Genomic DNA, 16,028 nt, shown 5'->3' with positions numbered 1-16,028 from the left:
TTACTATTGTTCTTCCATTCAATTCCGCTTGTTCCTGTTCTAAGATATCACTTGTTCTTCAACTTGATGAATGTGATGATCCGTGACACTCATCATCATTCTCACTTATGAACAAGGTGACTGACAACCACTTTTGTTCTACAAGCAACCAAGGCTCTAGTGAATATCTCTTGGATTCCTGATTGCACGATGCATGGTTGATCGCCTGACAACCGAGTGCTCGCCTGACAAACGAGCCAACCATTCCGTGAGATCAGAGTCTTCGTGGTATAGGCGAGAACAGATGGCGGCATTCAAGAGAATCCGGAAGGTCTAAACCTTGTCTGTGGTATTCTGAGTAGGATTCAATGATTGAATGACTGTGACGTGCTTCAAACTCCTAGCAGGCGGGGCGTTAGTGACAGACGCAAAAGAATCGATGGATTCTATTCCGGCCTGACCGAGAACCGATAGCTGAATTCCGCGTGCTGTGACAGAGCATTTGCAAACGTTTTCACTGAGAGGATGGGAGGTAGCCATTGACAACGGTGAAACCCTACACAAGCTTGCCATGGAAAGGAGTAAGAAGGATTGGAAGAAGACAGTAGGAAAGCAGAGAGATGGAAGGGAAGGCATCTTCATGCGCTTATCTGAAGTTCCTACCAATGAATTACATAAGTATCTCTATCTTTATCTTTTATGTTATTTTCGTTCATCACCATATCCATTTGAGTCTGCCTGACTAAGATTTACAAGATGACCATAGCTTGCTTCATACTAACAATCTCCGTGGGATCGACCCTTACTCGCGTAAGGTTTATTACTTGGACGACCCAGTGCACTTGCTGGTTAGTTGTGCGAAGTTGTGTAATGCCATGGAATTGAGCTACCAAGTTTTTGGAGTTCATGACCGGGGATTATGAGAGTTGTGAAAAAGTATTGTTCACAATTTCGCGCACCAAGTTTTTGGCGCCGTTGCCGGGGATTGTTCAAGTTTTGAGCAAGCTCTTTGTCCGGTAACATCAGTGCCAAAATCCGGCAACAGCACCAAGTTTTTGGCGCCGTTGCCGGGGATTGTTCAGTTTGGACAACTGACGGTTCATCTTGTTGCTTAGATTAGGTATTTTTTTTTTCGAAATTCTTGAAGATGAATTCTAGAGTTTCATGATGATTTGTTGAAGTCTGGCTGGCTGAGAAGCCATGTCTAATCTCATTGGACCGAGGTTTCAACTTATCATCACAAGAGCTTGTTGATTTTTATCAATCTTGCTTTTGGAGCAGTGATCTGCTAAGGCTTGGCTGGCCTTTGGCCATGTCTAGTGTTTTGGACTGAAGCTTTCTTTGAAAGCTTGGCTGGCTGTGAAGCCATGTCTAATTCCTGGACCGGAGTCTTAGACTAGCATTGCACTGATTCCTGGAATTCTCATTAAGAATTTTGATACCTTTTTCCACTTAATTTTCGAAAAACACAAAAAAAATCAAAAAAATCATAAAACCCAAAAATTTCTTGTTTGAGTCTAGTGTCTCATCTTAAGTTTGGAGTCAATTGCATGCATTCATTCATGTGTCTTAGTGATCTTCAAGATGTTCTTGATGATTTCCGTGCTCTGATCTTTGAATTTTATTGACTTGAAGTGTTTTGTGTGTCTTTTCAAGTCAATAATACAGAGAATTGAAGATTCAGAACATACAGCAGAGGAATTGCACAGAAAAAGCTGGGCGTTCAAAACGCCCAGTGAAGAAGGACAGACTGGCGTTTAAACGCCAGCCAGGGTACCTGGTTGGGCGTTTAACGCCCAAAAGGGTATGGTTTTGGGCGTTAAACGCCAGAATGTGCACCATTCTGGGCGTTTAACGCCAGGATGGCTAAAGGGGGAAGATTTTGTTTTCAATTCAAATTTTTTTCAAGTTTTCAAAGTTTTTCAAAATCAAATCTTTTTCAAATCATATCTTTTCAATCAAATGTTTTCAAAATTAATTTCTTTCTTTTTTAAAGATACTTGCTATCAATTAATGATTTGATTCAACATCTCAAGTATGTTGCCTTTTCTGTTGAGAAAGGTCTAATGTTTGAATCATATCTTTCCTTGATAGCCAAGTTATTAATCTCTAAAATCAAATCTTTTTAAAATTGTTTTCAAATCATATTTTCTCAATCACATTTTTTTTAAAACCAATCATATCTTCTTAACCACATCTTTTTTAAAATAGTTTTCAATCAAATCTTTTTGATTTCTAATTTCAAAATCTTTTTCAAAAATCATTTTATTTCTCTCCCACTTTCATTTTCCAAAATTAAGTAATGTTTTTCAAAAATGTTTTCAAAATCTTCTACTTAATTTTCGAAAATTACTTCCCTTCTCCTCACATCCTTCTATTTATGGACTAACACTATTCCTTAATGCAAAAATTCGAACTCCATCTCCTTTGATAAGTTCGAATTTTCCACTTCTGTCTTCTACTCTTCTTTTCCTCTGACACTTCAAGGAATCTCTATACTGTGACATAGAGGATTCCACATTTTCTTGTTCCCTTCTCTTTCTTATGAGCAGGAGCAAAGACAAAAGCATTCTTGTTAAGCCTGATCCTGAACCTGAAAGGACCTTGAAGAGAAAGCTAAGAGAAGCTAAAGCACAACTCTCTTTAAAGGACCTGACCGAATTCTTCAAAGAAGAAGAACACATGGCAGCCGAAAACAACAACAATGCAAACAATGCAAGGAAGGTGCTGGGTGACTTTACTGCACCTACTCCCGACTTCTATGGGAGAAGCATCTCTATCCCTGCCATTGGAGCAAACAACTTTGAGCTTAAGCCTCAATTAGTTTCTCTAATGCAACAGAATTGCAAGTTCCATGGACTTCCATTGGAAGATCCTCATCAGTTTTTAGCTGAGTTCTTGCAAATCTGTGATACTGTCAAGACTAATGGGGTTGACCCTGAGGTCTACAGACTTATGCTATTCCCTTTTGCTGTAAGAAACAGAGCTAGAACATGGTTGGATTCTCAACCTAAAGAAAGCCTGGACTCTTGGGAAAAGCTAGTCAATGCCTTCTTGGCAAAGTTCTTTCCACCTCAAAAATTGAGTAAGCTTAGAGTGGAAGTCCAAACCTTCAGACAAAAGGATGGAGAATCCCTCTATGAAGCTTGGGAAAGATACAAACAATTGATCAGAAAATGTCCATCTGACATGCTTTCTGAATGGAGCATCATAGGTATTTTCTATGATGGTCTCTCTGAACTATCCAAGATGTCTTTGGATAGCTCTGCTGGAGGATCTCTTCATTTGAAGAAGACGCCTACAGAAGCTCAAGAGCTGATTGAAATGGTTGCAAATAACCAATTCATGTACACTTCTGAAAGGAATCCTGTGAACAATGGGACTAATCAGAAGAAAGGAGTTCTTGAGATTGATGCTCTGAATGCCATTCTGGCTCAGAACAAGATATTGACTCAACAAGTCAATTTGATTTCTCAAAGCCTGTCTGGAATGCAAAATGCACCAAGCAGTACTAAGGAAGCTTCATCTAAGGAAGAAGCCTATGATCCTGAGAACCCTTCAATGGAAGAGGTGAATTACCTAGGAGAACCCTATGGAAACACCTATAATTCTTCATGGAGAAATCACCCAAATTTCTCATGGAAGGATCAACAGAGACCTCAACAAGGTTTCAACAACAATAATGGTGGAAGAAATAGGTTTAGCAATAGCAAGCCTTTTCCATCATCTTCTCAGCAACAGACAGAGAGTTCTAAGCAGAATACCTCTGACTTAGCAACCATGGTCTCTGATCTAATCAAAACCACTCAAAGTTTCATGACTGAAACAAGGTCCTCCATTAGAAACTTGGAAGGACAAGTGGGTCAGCTGAGCAAGAAAATCACTGAACTCCCTCCTAGTACTCTCCCAAGCAATACTTAAGAAAATCCAAAAGGAGAGTGCAAAGCCATTAACATGGCCGAATTCTGGGAGGAAGAAGAGGCAGTGAACACCACTGAGGAAGGCCTCACTGGACGTCCACTGGCCTCCAATGAGTTCCCCAATGAGGAACCATGGGAATCTGAGGCTCAAAATGAGACCATAGAGGTTCCATTGGAATTACTTCTGCCATTCATGAGCTCTGATGAGTATTCTTCTTCTGAAGAGGATGAGTATGTCACTGAAGAGCAAGTTGCTAAATACCTTGGAGCAATCATGAAGCTAAATGACAAGTTATTTGGAAATGAGACTTGGGAGAATGAACCTCCTTTGCTCACCAAAGAACTGGATGACTTGTCTAGGCAGAAACTGCCTCAAAAGAGGCAGGATCCTGGGAAGTTTTCAATACCTTGTACTATAGGCACCATGACCTTCAAGAAGGCCTTGTGTGACTTAGGGTCAAGTGTAAACCTCATGCCCCTCTCTGTAATGGAGAAGCTAGGGATCTTTGAGGTGCAAGCTGCAAAAATCTCACTAGAGATGGCAGACAACTCAAGAAAACAAGCCTATGGACTTGTAGAGGATGTTCTGGTTAAAGTTGAAGACCATTACATCCCTACTGATTTCATAGTCCTAGAGACTGGGAAGTGCATGGATGAATCCATCATCCTTGGTAGACCCTTCCTAGCCACAGCAAAGACTGTGATTGATGTTGATAGAGGAGAGTTAATCATTCAAGTGAATGAAGAATCCTTGGTGTTTAAGGCCCAAGGATATCCCTCTATCACCATGGAGAAGAAGCATGAAGAGCTTCTCTCAAAGCAGAGCCAAACAGAGCCCCCACAGTCAAACTCTAAGTTTGGTGTTGGGAGGCCACAACCAAACTCTAAGTTTGGTGTTGAACCCCCACATTCAAACTCTAAGTTTGGTGTTGGGAGGTCCCAACATGGCTCTAAGTATCTGTGAGGCTCCATGAGAGTCCTCTGTCAAGCTAATGACATTAAAGAAGCGCTTGTTGGGAGGCAACCCAATGTTTTATAATTAACTATTTTCTTTTGTTATTTTATGTCTTTTGTAGGTTGATGATCATAAGAAGTCACAAAATTAATGAAAAAAGAAAAAACAGAATGAAAAACAGGAAGAAAAACAGCACACCCTGGAGGACGCACCTACTGGCGTTTAAACGCCAGTGAGGTTAGCTGTTGGGCGTTTAACGCCCAGTCTGGCACCATTCTGGGCGTTTAACGCCAGAAAGGGGCACCAGACTGGCGTTAAACGCCAGAAAAGGGCAAGAACCTGGCGTTAAACGCCAGGAATGGGCACCAGCCCGGCGTTTAACGCCAGAAATGGCACAAAACGTGATTTTGCATGCCATTTGGTGCAGGGATGACTTTTCCTTGACACCTCAGGATCTGTGGACCCCACAGGATCCCCACATACCCTACCATCTCTCTCCCCTTTGGCCGAATACAAAGCCATTTCCCTTTCTCCTCATTTCTTCTTCTTCTACTCTCTTCTTTCTTCTTTTGCTCGAGGACGAGCAAACATTTTAAGTTTGGTGTGGTAAAAGTGTTGCTTTTTCGTTTTTCCATAACCATTTATGGCATCCAAGGCCGGAGAAACCTCTAGAAAGAGGAAAGGGAAGGCAAAAGCTTCCACCTCCGAGTCATGGGAGATGGAGAGATTCATCTCAAGGGTGCATCAAGACCACTTCTATGAAGTTGTGGCCTTGAAGAAGGTGATCCCCGAGGTCCCCTTTTCACTCAAAAAGGGTGAATATCCGGAGATCCGACATGAGATCCGAAGAAGAGGTTGGGAAGTCCTCACCAACCCCATTCAACAAGTCAGAATCTTGATGGTTCAAGAGTTCTATGCCAATGCATGGATCACCAGGAACCATGACCAAAGTGTGAACCCAAATCCAAAGAATTATCTTACTATGGTTCGGGGGAAATACTTGGATTTTAGTCCGGAGAATGTGAGGTTGGCGTTCAACTTGCCTATGATGCAAGGAGATGAACATCCTTACACTAGAAGGGTCAACTTTGATCAAAGGTTGGACCAAGTCCTCACAGTCATATGTGAAGAGGGCGCCCAATGGAAGAGAGATTCAAGAGGAAAGCCGGTTCAATTGAGAAGGCATGACCTCAAGCCCGTGGCTAGATGATGGTTAGAGTTTATACAACGCTCAATCATTTCCACTAGCAACCGGTCCGAAGTTACCATAGACCGGGCTATCATGATCCATAGCATCATGATTGGAGAAGAAATAGAGGTTCATGAGGTTATAGCCCAAGAACTCTATAAGGTGGCAGACAAGTCCTCTACCATGGCAAGGTTAGCCTTCCCTCATCTCATTTGTCACCTCTGCTATTCAGTTGGAGTTGACATAGAGGGAGACACCCCTATTGATGAGGACAAGCCCATTACTAAGAAGAGGATGGAGCACACAAGAGACCCCTCTCATCATGAGATCCCTGAGATGCCTCAAGGGATGCACTTTCCTCCACAAAACTATTGGGAGCAACTAAACACCTCCCTAGGAGAGTTGAGTTCCAACATGGGACAACTAAGGGTGGAGCATCAAGAACACTCCATCATCCTTCATGAAATTAGAGAAGACCAAAGAATCATGAGGGAGGAGCAACAAAGACAAGGAAGAGATATTGAGGAGCTTAAGCACTCCATAGGATCTTCAAGAGGAAGAAAGAGCCGCCATCACTAAGGTGGACCCGTTCTTTGATTTCCTTGTTCTTTATTCTTCTGTTTTTCGAATTTTATGCTTATGTTTATCCATGTTTGTGTCTTGTGATCATTAGTGTCTTAGTGTCTATGCCTTAAAGTTATGAATGTCCTATGAATCCATCACCTTTCTTAAATAAACAAATGTTCTTAAATTGAAAAAGAAAAAGAATTGCATGAATTTTGAATTTTATAACAGTTTAATTATTTTGGTGTGGTGGCAATATTTTTGTCTTCTGAATGTATGCTTAAACAGTGCATATGTCTTTTGAATTTGTGGTTCATGAATGTTGGCTCTTGAAAGAATGATGAAAAAGGAGACATGTTACTGAGGATCTGAAAAATCATAAAAATGATTCTTGAAGCAAGAAAAAGCAGTGAATACAAAAAAAAAAAAAAACCGAAAAAAAAGGGGGAAAAGAAAAAAAAGAAAAAGAAAGAATAAAGTTGTGATCCAAGGCAAAAAGAGTGTGCTTAAGAACCCTGGACACCTCTAATTGGGGACTCTAGCAAAGCTGAGTCACAATCTGAAAAGGTTCACCCAATTATGTGTCTGTGGCATGTATGTATCCGGTGGTAATACTGGAAGACAGAGTGCTTTGGGCCACGGCCAAGACTCAATAAGTAGCTGTGTTCAAGAATCATCATACTTAACTAGGAGAGTCAATAACACTATCTGGATTCTGAGTTCCTAAAGAAGCCAACCATTCTAAATTTCAAAGGATAGAGTGAGACATCAAAACTGTTCAGAGGCAAAAAGCTAAAAGCCCCGCTCATCTAATTAATACTGATCTTCATAGATGTTTTTGGAATTCATTGCATATTCTCTTCTTTTTATCTTATTTGATTTTCAGTTGCTTGAGGACAAGCAACAATTTAAGTTTGGTGTTGTGATGAGCGGATAATTTATACACTTTTTGGCATTATTTTTAGTATGTTTTTGGTATGATCTAGTTAGTTTTTAGTATATTTTTATTAGTTTTTAGTTAAAAATCACTTTTCTGGACTTTACTATGAGTTTGTGTATTTTTCTGTGATTTCAGGTATTTTCTGGCTGAAATTGAGGGACCTGAGCAAAAATCTGATTCAGAGACTAAAAAGGACTGCAGATGCTGTTGGATTCTGACCTCCCTGCACTCGAAGTGGATTTTCTGGAGCTACAGAAGCCCAATTGGCGCGCTCTCAACGGCGTTGGAAAGTAGACATCCTGGGCTTTCCAGCAATATATGATAGTCTATACTTTGCCCAAGATTTGATGGCCCAAATCGGCGTTCAAAGTCACCCTCAGGAATCCCAGCGTTAAACGCTGGAACTGGCACCCAAATGGGAGTTAAACGCCCAAACTGGCATAAAAGCTGGCGTTTAACTCCAAGAAGAGTCTCTACACGAAATTGCTTCATTGCTCAGCCCAAGCACACACCAAGTGGGCCCGGAAGTGGATTTTTATGTCATTTACTCATCTCTGTACACCCTAGGCTACTAGTTTTCTATAAGTAGGACCTTTTACTATTGTATTAAGATATCGGGGTAGCTATCTTCGTGTTTTATGCTATCTTAGATCATTGGGAGGCTGGCCATTCGGCCATGCCTAGACCTTATGCTTATGTATTTTCAACGGTGGAGTTTCTACACACCATAGATTAAGGTGTGGAGCTCTGCTGTACCTCGAGTATTAATGCAATTACTATTGTTCTTCCATTCAATTCCGCTTGTTCCTGTTCTAAGATATCACTTGTTCTTCAACTTGATGAATGTGATGATCCGTGACACTCATCATCATTCTCACTTATGAACAAGGTGACTGACAACCACTTTTGTTCTACAAGCAACCAAGGCTCTAGTGAATATCTCTTGGATTCCTGATTGCACGATGCATGGTTGATCGCCTGACAACCGAGTGCTCGCCTGACAAACGAGCCACCATTCCGTGAGATCAGAGTCTTCGTGGTATAGGCGAGAACAGATGGCGGCATTCAAGAGAATCCGGAAGGTCTAAACCTTGTCTGTGGTATTCTGAGTAGGATTCAATGATTGAATGACTGTGACGTGCTTCAAACTCCTAGCAGGCGGGGCGTTAGTGACAGACGCAAAAGAATCGATGGATTCTATTCCGGCCTGACCGAGAACCGATAGCTGAATTCCGCGTGCTGTGACAGAGCATTTGCAAACGTTTTCACTGAGAGGATGGGAGGTAGCCATTGACAACGGTGAAACCCTACACAAGCTTGCCATGGAAAGGAGTAAGAAGGATTGGAAGAAGACAGTAGGAAAGCAGAGAGATGGAAGGGAAGGCATCTTCATGCGCTTATCTGAAGTTCCTACCAATGAATTACATAAGTATCTCTATCTTTATCTTTTATGTTATTTTCGTTCATCACCATATCCATTTGAGTCTGCCTGACTAAGATTTACAAGATGACCATAGCTTGCTTCATACTAACAATCTCCGTGGGATCGACCCTTACTCGCGTAAGGTTTATTACTTGGACGACCCAGTGCACTTGCTGGTTAGTTGTGCGAAGTTGTGTAATGCCATGGAATTGAGCTACCAAGTTTTTGGAGTTCATGACCGGGGATTATGAGAGTTGTGAAAAAGTATTGTTCACAATTTCGCGCACCACCTATAAACAAATTTTTTGAAAAATTTCATTATTTTGACTAAACTTATTTTATATATATATGCAAACTAAGAAAATGCAACCTAAGAATTCTAAAAGGCCTAATAATAGAAGAAAAAGAAATGGAATGTGAAAGTGTTGGGAATAGAAAATTTCACCCAAAAATTGGTCGATTGGTCGAACGCCCTCCCCACACTTAAAAATTTGCACCGATCTCGGTGTATTCAAAGATGAGAAAGGGGGTACGGCGACTTTCCGGATTACCACCTTCAGCTGGTGGATCAACTAGTTACTGCATGTTCTTTTTCTGCTTCCCTTTTCTCTTATGGTTACTTATCCTGAAAATAAAAAACAAGATAAGAAGACAAGTAAATACAAAAGTAAGGAAGCATATATTGTTGGAAGGAGGTAAGAATCACTAAAATAAAGTGAGTGAATAAGTGTGTGACATTAAGGAAAAATAGTGTGTGAGTTCTAAGTTTGCGTGCAGTTTAGAACACACATACCAGCATGAAAGGCTATGTCACAATTACACAAAAGAAGCATGTACTTCACTCATTCTAGTGTGCTTGAAATACTTCGAAGAAAACTTGTAGGTTAAGATAAACAAACAAGAAATAAAGAAGCATGGAGGTACTCAAGCAAGAATCAAGTGATTGTGAAATTGATATTGAATGGACATTGGTTGATGTGTAAGAGAATTCAATGAACCAAATAAAAAATGAAACTCACACATCAATTAATGACATACTTTGAAGTTTGTTTGCATCACCTGATTGACATGAAGTGGGACACCTGGTTGCTATACAACTTAGGAAAAGAAAGATAGAAGTTAAAATCAATCACATAGCAAGCATGGTCCATAAAGCTTAAAAAGCTCAAAAATATGTCGCTAGGTAAGCTTACGATCCAATTTCACAATTTCACAATCTCAATGCATGAATGGTGCACGAAATTGCAATAACACTTTTGCAATCCCGCACAACTAACCAGCAAGTGCACTGGGTCGTCCAAGTAATACCTTGCGTGAGCAAGGGTCGATCCCACGGAGATTGTCGGCTTGAATCAAGCTATGGTTATCTTGTAAATCTTAGTCAGGATATCAGAAATTATCAGGATTGATTGTGAAAAGCAAAAGAACATGAAATGGTTACTTGTTTTGCAGTAATGGAGAATAGGTTGAGGTTTGGAGATGCTCCATCTTCTGAATCTCTGCTTTCCTACTGTCTTCTTCATCAAACACGCAAGTCTCCTTCCATGGCAAGCTGTGTGTAGGGTTTCACCGTTGTCAGTGGCTACCTCCCATCCTCTCATTGGAACGATTCCTAATGCCCTGTCACGGCACGGCATTCCATATGTCGGTTCTCAATCAGACCGGAGTAGAATCCAGTGATTCTTTTGGCGTCTGTCACTAACGCCCCGCCTTCAGGAGATTGAAGCACGTTACAGTCATTCAGTCATTGAATCCTACTCAGAATACCACAGACAAGGTTTAGACCTTCCGGATTCTCTTGAATGCCGCCATCAGTCTAGCTTATACCACGAAGATTCCGATAAAAGAATCCAAGAGATAACTACTTAATCTACGGTAGAACAGAGGTGGTTGTCAGGCACATGTTCATAGTTGAGAATGATGATGATTGTCACTGATCATCACATTCATCCGGATTAAGAACAAGTATTATCTTAGAATGGAAGCAAGCATGATTGAATGAGAAACAGTAGTAATTGTATTAATCCATCAAGACACAGCAGAGCTCCTCACCCCCAACCATGGGGTTTAGAGACTCATGCTGTGGAAGAAAAGGTGTACAATGTCATAAGGTCGCATTCCGTACTGATTACAAAGTCAAAAGGTCCTATAAGTAGTAAACTAGTATCCTAAGGTTTACAGAAATGAGTAAATGACAGAAAAATCCACTTCCGGGCCCACTTGGTGTGTGCTTGGGCTGAGCATTGAAGCTTTTATGTGTAGAGACGTTTTCTGGAGTTAAACGCCAGCTTTCATGCCAGTTTGGGCGTTTAACTCCAAATTTTATGCCAGTTCCGGCGTTTAACGCTGGAATTTCTGTAGGTGACTTTGAGCGCCGGTTTGGGCCATCAAATCTTGGGCAAAGTATGGACTATTATATATTGCTGGAAAGCCCAGGATGTCTAATTTCCAATGCCGTTGAGAGCGCGCCAATTGGGCTTCTGTAGCTCCAGAAAATCCACTTCGAGTGCAGGGAGGTCAGAATCCAACAGCATCTGCAGTCCTTTTCAGTCTCTGGATCAGATTTTTGCTCAGGACCCTCAATTTCAGTCAGAAAATACCTGAAATCACAGAAAAACACACAAACTCATAGTAAAGTCCAGAAAAGTGAATTTTAATTAAAAACTAATAAAAATATACTAAAAACTAACTAAAAGATACTAAAAACATACTAAGAACAATGCCAAAAAGCATACAAATTATCCGCTCATCACAACACCAAACTTAAATTGTTGCTTGTCCCCAAGCAACTAAAAATCAAAATAGGATAAAAAGAAGAGAACATACTATAGACTCCAAAATATCAAAGAAACATAGCTCCAATTAGATGAGCGGGACTAGTAGCTTTTTGCCTCTGAACAGTTTTGGCATCTCACTCTATCCTTTGAAGTTCAGAATGATTGGCATCTATAAGAATTTAGAACTCAGATAGTGTTATTGATTCTCCTAGTTAAGTATATTGATTCTTGAACATAGCCAGTGTATGAGTCTTGGCTGTGGCCCAAAGCACTCTGTCTTCCAGTATTACCACCGGATACATACATGCCACAGACACATAATTGGGTGAACCTTCTTAGATTGTGACTCAGCTTTGCTAAAGTCCCCAATTAGAGGTGTCCAGGGTTCTTAAGCACACTCTTGTTGCCTTGGATCACAACTTTATTTCCTTCTCTTCTTTTTTTTCTTTTCTTTTTCTTTTTCTTTCTTTCTTTTTTTTTTCGAAAAATATTTTTTTTTTCACTGCTTTTCTTGCTTCAAGAATCAATTTGATGATTTTTCAGATCCTCAATAACAGTTCTCTTTCTCCTCATTCTTTCAAGAGTCAACAATTTTAACATTCTTAAAACAACAAATTCAAAAGACATATGCACTGTTCAAGCATTCATTCAGAAAACAAAAAGTATTGTCACCACATCAAACTAATTCAACTAGTTTCAGAGATAAATTTCGAAACCCTGTACTTCTTGTTCTTTTGTGATTAAAGCATTTTTCTTTTTAAGAGAGGTGATGGATTCATAGGACATTCATAGCTTTAAGGCATAAACTTAAATTTTATTAATTATGAACTAAGAACAAGACTCAAATATAGATATAAGATGAGACTAAAGAAATAAAAATAGAAAACAAAACAAGAAAAACGAAAAAAGATAGGCTCCTAATGATAGAGGTTTTCACAGAGTTAGAACTCAACAACCTTAATTTTGAGAAGTGGATGCTCCCTCAGCTTGAGAGGAGAACTTTTGGCGTTTCATCTCTTGAATTTCACGCCCTTGCTTCTCTTGTTCCTTCCATTGTCTTCTTGGTGATTGTATGTTCTATGGGTATGAGTTCATCTTCTTCTATCTTCACCCCAGCCTCTTTACAGAGCAAGGAGATCAAGCTTGGGTAAGCCAATTTGGTTACAGTGGAATTCCTATTTGCAATTGTGTAGATCTCACAGGCAATCATATGATGAACCTCCACTTCTTTTCCAAGCATGATGCAATGAATCATTACTACTCTCTTGATGGTGACCTCAGAACGGTTGCTAGTGGGCAATATGGAACGCCCAATAAAGTCTAGCCAACCTCTTGTAATTGGCTTGAGGTCTCCCCTCTTGAGTTGGTTTGGGACACCCTTTGAATTGGTTATCCACTTAGTCCCAGGGAGGCAGATGTCCTCTAGAACTTGATCCAAACCTTTATCTACTCTCACCATCCTCCTATTGAAGGAATCAGGATCATCTTGTAGTTGAGGTAGTTTGAAGATTTCTCTTATTTTGTCCAGATGGAAGTACATAACTTTCCCTCTGACCATGGTTCTGTGGGTATGGTAAGCGGTTCCAGTCATTCTTTGCTTATCTGTTAGCCACAGATTTGAGTAGAATTCCTGAACCATGTTCCTTCCAACCTTTGTCTCAGGATTGGTCAGAACTTCCCAACCTCTGTTTCGAATTTGCTCTTGGATCTCCGGATATTCATCTTCTTTCAGATCAAATCTAACTTCCGGGATCACTGACCTCAGACCCATTATTTTGTGATAATGGTCTTCATGTTCTTTGGTTAAGAACTTCTCTTCATTCCAAAGATTCTTTGGATTAGTCTCTTTCTTTCCTCTTGAGTTGGTTTGTTTTCCCTTGGGAGCCATGATCTTGATAGATCTTAGCTTAGTGATCACGGAAAAGCACACCAAACTTAGAGGTTTTGCTTGTCCTCAAGCAAAAAGAAAAGAAAGAAGAGAAGAGAGAGAGAGAGAGAGAGGAAATTCGAATGGTGTGAGGAAGGAGGGGTGAGGAACGTTCATTTATAGAGTGGGGGGAGGAGAATTTCGAAAACAAAAGAGAGATTTGAAAGGAAATTTGAAAAGATTTTGAAAAAATTTGAGAAAAGGGTGAGTTTTTGAAGAAGATTTGTGATTATTTTGAAATAGATTTGAAGAATGGTTTTGATTTGTGAAGGTTTGAAAGTGAATGATGAAAGGTTGAAGTGCATTTATGCAGAAGATTATGGGTAAAAAGAGGAAAGTTTGAAAAAATTTGAGTTGAAAATAAAAATGTGGTCCCCCCACCTTTCTGGCGTTAAACGCCCAGAATGGCACCCATTCTGGCGTTTAACGCCCACTTGGCACCCTTTTTGGGCGTTTAACGCCCAGCCAGGTACCCTGGCTGGCGTTAAACGCCAGAAAACCTTCCTCACTGGGCGTTTTTCTGAACGCCCAGTGATGCTGCACACCTGGCGTTAAACGCCCAGAATGGTACCCATTCTGGCGTTTAACGCCCAAAATGGTACCATTACTGGCGTTAAACGCCCAGAATGGTACCCATTCTGGCGTTAAACGCCCAAAATGCACCTTACTGGCGTTTTTTCGCCAGTAAGCTCATTTTCTCTGCTTTTTGAGCTGAATCCTTCTGTAACTCTGTGAATTCCTTCATTTTTTTGATATTTGCCTCTGTAAGAACAAATCATACAACCTACTAATGACTGGGTTGCCTCCCAGTAAGCGCTTCTTTACTGTCTTTAGCTGGACTTTCACTGAGAATCATTCTAGTCTCAGTTTTGAGCACTCCTGCTCAAAGTTTCCTTCAAGATAATGTTTGATTCTCTGTCCATTAACAATGAACTTCTTATCAGAATCAATATCCTGAAGCTCAACATATCCATATGGTGACACTCCTGTAATCACATATGGACCCCCCCAACGGGATTTGAGTTTTCCTGGAAACAGTTTGAGCCTAGAGTTGAAGAGCAGAACTTTTTGTCCTGGCTCAAAGACTCTGGTTGACAATTTCCTGTCATGCCATTTCTTTGCCTTTTCCTTATAAATTTTTGCATTTTCAAAGGCATTGAGTCTGAACTCCTCTAGCTCATTCAGCTGTAGCAGTCTTTTTTCACCAGCTAACTGTGCATCCATGTTTAGGAATCTGGTTGCCCAGTAGGCTTTATGTTCCAGTTCCACAGGCAAATGGCAGGCCTTCCCATACACCAATTGGTATGGAGAGGTGCCTATAGGAGTCTTGAATGCTGTTCTGTATGCCCACAGAGCATCATCCAAGCTCTTTGCCCAATCCTTTCTTCGGGCCATTACAGTCCGTTCTAGGATTCTTTTTAGTTCTCTGTTAGAGACCTCTGCTTGCCCATTTGTCTGTGGATGATACGGAGTTGCCACTTGTGGCTAATTCCATATCTGACCATAGCAGAGTATAGTTGTTTATTGCAGAAATGAGTGCCCCCATCACTGATTAGCACTCTGGGAACGCCAAATCTGCTGAAAATGTTCTTCTGGAGGAATTTCAGTACGGTCTTAGTATCATTAGTGGGTGTAGCAATTGCTTCTACCCACTTAGATACATAGTCCACTGCCACCAGAATGTAAGTGTTTGAGTATGATGGTGGGAATGGCCCCATGAAGTCAATTCCCCATACATCAAACAGCTCTATCTCTAATATCCCTTGTTGAGGCATGGCATATCCATGAGGCAGGTTACCAGCTCTTTGGCAACTGTCACAGTTACGCACAAACTCTCGGGAATCTTTATAGAGAGTAGGCCAGTAGAAGCCACATTGGAGGACTTTAGTGGCTGTTCGCTCACTTCCAAAATGTCCTCCATACTGTGATCCATGGCAGTGCCATAGGATCCTCTGTGCTTCTTCTCTGGGTACACACCTGCGGATCACTCCGTCAGCACATCTCTTAAAGAGATATGGTTCATCCCAAAGGTAGTACTTGGCATCTGAAATTAATTTCTTTTTCTGCATGTAACTGTACTCTTTGGGTATGAACCTCACAGCTTTATAGTTTACAATGTCTGCAAACCATGGAGCTTCCTGAATGGCAAATAATTGCTCATCTGGGAAAGTCTCAGAAATCTCAGTAGAAGGGAGGGACGCCCCAACTACTGGCTCTATTCTGGACAGATGATCAGCTACCTGATTCTCTGTCCCTTTTCTGTCTCTTATTTCTATATCAAACTCTTGCAGAAGCAACACCCATCTGATAAGCCTGGGTTTTGAATCCTGCTTTGTGAGTAAGTATTTAAGAGC

At 40.7% G+C, this 16,028-nt stretch overlaps 1 non-coding gene across 1 annotated transcript; it reads right to left on the bottom strand.

The window, feature by feature from the left end:
- Positions 1-3,066: 3,066 nt before the first annotated feature.
- LOC130971753 (small nucleolar RNA R71) lies at positions 3,067-3,170 on the bottom strand. Its single transcript, XR_009082964.1, has one exon. It is a non-coding gene; the product is annotated as a small nucleolar RNA R71 (small nucleolar RNA).
- Positions 3,171-16,028: the final 12,858 nt, after the last annotated feature.

Source organism: Arachis stenosperma, chromosome 3 (assembly GCF_014773155.1).
Source record: "Arachis stenosperma cultivar V10309 chromosome 3, arast.V10309.gnm1.PFL2, whole genome shotgun sequence".
Classification (NCBI taxonomy): Eukaryota; Viridiplantae; Streptophyta; class Magnoliopsida; order Fabales; family Fabaceae; genus Arachis; species Arachis stenosperma.
This window is presented reverse-complemented; position numbering and strand designations above follow the sequence as displayed.